The sequence below is a fragment of the Triticum aestivum genome, chromosome 7B (genome assembly GCF_018294505.1).
Source record: "Triticum aestivum cultivar Chinese Spring chromosome 7B, IWGSC CS RefSeq v2.1, whole genome shotgun sequence".
Lineage (NCBI taxonomy): Eukaryota > Viridiplantae > Streptophyta > Magnoliopsida > Poales > Poaceae > Triticum > Triticum aestivum.
In genome coordinates, this window is record NC_057813.1 from 23396277 (window position 1) to 23399781 (window position 3505).

The following is a 3505-nucleotide window of genomic DNA, read 5'->3' on the forward strand; positions in this document are numbered from 1 at the left end:
TTGTTGGACCAGATTAGGGTGCTGGATGAGCGCGTCGATAGCGTGGGTATTGCGCCTAATGATTGGATCCTTCGGTACTCCCTTTGGGCCTTGCTTATGGAGATCTACAAGGGAGATGAGCCTTTGTGGCAACACCGTGGGGGTTAGAATTGTCTTCTCAAGGAAGACTCAAATACCGCTTACTTCCAGGCGATTGCTAATGGTCGTAGGTGAAAGTGCTCCATTCCATGTCTCTGGGAGGGAGGCACCCTCCTGGAACAGCCAGAGGAGATTAGTGAACACATTTACTCCTTCTATAAGGAGCTCTTCACAGCGGAGCCCCGTGGTGGGGCTTCCCTTGCCAAGGACTTCTGGCCTTCTGAGGCCAGTGTCTCCGATAGGGAGAACGGAGAAACTCTTCCATTCTTGGCAGAGCGAGTAGCGTCCCGCGTGGAGCCTTGGTGTGGAAGGTTCACTTCCAAAGGAAGCAAAACTATCCTTATAGGTTCTAACCTTGCAAGCCTCCCCATGTATATAATGGGGATGTACTTCTTGCCGGAGGGACTACACGAGTCCTTCGATAAGGACTTGGCTAGCTTTTTCTAACAGGCTGCCAATGGCCGTCCAAAATACCACATGGTTAAGACTTAAGTGGCGGACATCTGCATGCCAAAGACCGGGGCGGTCTAGGTATTACTGCCTCACATTTCATGAGCATTGCCCTCATGCTGCATTGGGTCTGGCAGATTCTGCGGGGAGAGGGGGCTTATGGTTGTAGCTTATTCATGCCAAATATCTTCGGGGAGAGCTGATGACCCACAAGTATAAGGGATCAATCGTAATCCTTTTGATAAGTAAGAGTGTCAAACCCAACAAGGAGCAGAAGAAAATGACAAGCGGTTTTCAGCAAGGTATTTTCCGCAAGCACTGAAATTAACGGTGACAAATAGTTTGTTAGCAATATAATTTGTAACAAGTGACAAATATCAAAAGTAACAATAAGTGCAACAAGGTAGCCTGATCTTTTTTGTTGCAAAGGACAGGCCGGAATGGTCTCTTATAGTAAGTAAAACATTCTCGAGGACACATGGGAATTTCATCTAGTCACTTTCATCATGTTGGTTTGATTCGCGCTCGCTACTTTGATAATTTGATATGTGGGTGGACCGGTGCTTGGGTGTTGTTCTTACTTGAACAAGCGTCCCACTTATGATTAACCCCTCTCGCAAGAATCCGCAACTACGGAAGAAGAATTAAGATAACATCTAACCATAGTGTTAAACATATGGATCCAAATCAGCCCCTTGCGGAATAGCGCATAAACTATGGTTTAAGATTCTTTCACTCTAGCAACCCATCATCTAATAAGTACTCCACAATGCATTCCCTTAGGCCCAAAGATGATGAAGTATCATGTAGTCGACATTCAGATAACACCACTAAGGGAATCACAACATACACATCATCAATATATCGAACGAATACCAAATTCACATGATTACTTATGACAAGACTTCTTCCATGTCCTCAAGAACAAAAGAAACTACTCACAAAACCTATTCATGGTCAAGATCAGAGGGGTATTTAATAGCATAATAGATCTGAACATATGATGTTCCACCAAATAAACCAACTAGCATCAACTACAAGATGTAATCAACACTACTAGCACTAGTGAAGAACCGGCCTTTAGTGCCGGTTCATAAAGGCCTTTAGTGTCGGTTCGACAACCGGCACTAAAGAGTGGGGACTAAAGGTCCCCCCTTTAGTACCGGTTCGTCACCAACCGGCGCTAAAGTGTCACCACGTGGCACGAGCCAGGCCCAGGTGCGTATAGGACATTAGTATAGTTCGTAACACCAACCGGTACTAAATGTTTGGGGGGGGGGGTTGTCTTTATTTTCCATTTAATTCTTTTTTTTACTGGTATTTCACTATACTACAAATTGTACACGTTATGCATATATATAAATAGATTTTCTCGTACGTAGAACCGTATATATATATATATAAATATATATCATCAAATGTCTCACAACCAACATCATTAATTATTCACACATACACATGTATATACATATACAATTTATCCTACAATGTTGCCTTGGTGCCTTCGGAGCACGGTGACAAGTGGTTCATGGGGGCGGTAGCGGGTAATAGTATTCTCCTTTGGGATCTATGACCTGGTCGAGCAAAAATCCGGCTATTTCCTCTTGAAGTGCTAGTATGCGGTCTGCTGGTAGGAGCTTATCCCGCACCTCTCTGGATTGTTAAGAAGGAGATCAGTATGCATGTGTATTAGTTGTGTGACTAGATATCGATAATGGTGTGAATAGTATTCTAACAAACGTACCCAGTCCTGCCTTTGAGATCTGCTCCTTTCGGACGTCATCATACAAATGTTCTCGCAAACGTAGAATGCATACAGATCATTCCCCTGCACCTGCTTCAGGGCCTTTACAAGAATGGAATTGAATCAGATAATGATTAATCAAGCATGATAATTAATTAATGGTATTGAAACAAGAATTAAAAATATGGTAGCTAGCTAGTACTACTTAATTACTTACCTTTGGTCGATACCAAAACAACTTTTTTGCCCATTTGCCTGGAGTCACCTTGATGAACTTTGCCCAAGCCCTGCCCGCCGGCAAAGAAAATTAATAAAGGGGTTATTAAATAGTTCATATATCAGGAAATGACGAATAATAATAGGCCGAGATATAGTTAATAATGATTGAAATTACCTATTAATTATCCCCTTCATGATGGTGTAGTCTTTATCTTCCTTAAGTAGTGAGTCCAGTACTTCAACTGTTCCTTTGTCAACTTTAATGATTAACAAGATCCAGTGGAAACTGCATGCGCACACTTTTGCATGTCTTAATTAAGCGGGCATGTGCATAAAATTAATCAACTACCGTAAACCGTATACACTTAATTAGTAACATCTAGCTAGCTAGTAAGCAAAAACAGAATTTGTAGTACAAGACAGTGTGACTCATAGGAAGTTGTAAGGAAGTAGTATATCTTCATTGGTATTGAGGCGCTTGAAGAACTCTAGCATGCTTTCCTCTAAACTTGTTCGATAAGTTGGAAGATTCCATGTGTACTCATTAATGGTATTTGGGTCAATGAACCCAATGCCATAGCGTCCAGATTTTTTTCATTTCATACATCTTCATCCTACATATAATACCACAGAAAAGAATATAGTGAGAATAATTACATGTAATGATTGATCAAAATGATCACTACATAGCTAGCTTGAGACTTAAATTACAGAAAGAAATCACTTACAGACAATAGCAACTGACGATAGACTTGTCGAGTGCGTCTTGATTGTATAACTGAAATAGTTCTGAATACTCAACGGACAGAGCTTTCTCATGGAAGTAATGGTCATGCTTGACATTCACCATGAGGGACTCTCGATTGGAAATCTTGGTAATGTTCATGTACCATTGATGCAATTCATACATTCTCGTTGGGAGGTTCTTGACCTTGTCTGGCTCGACCAAAGGTT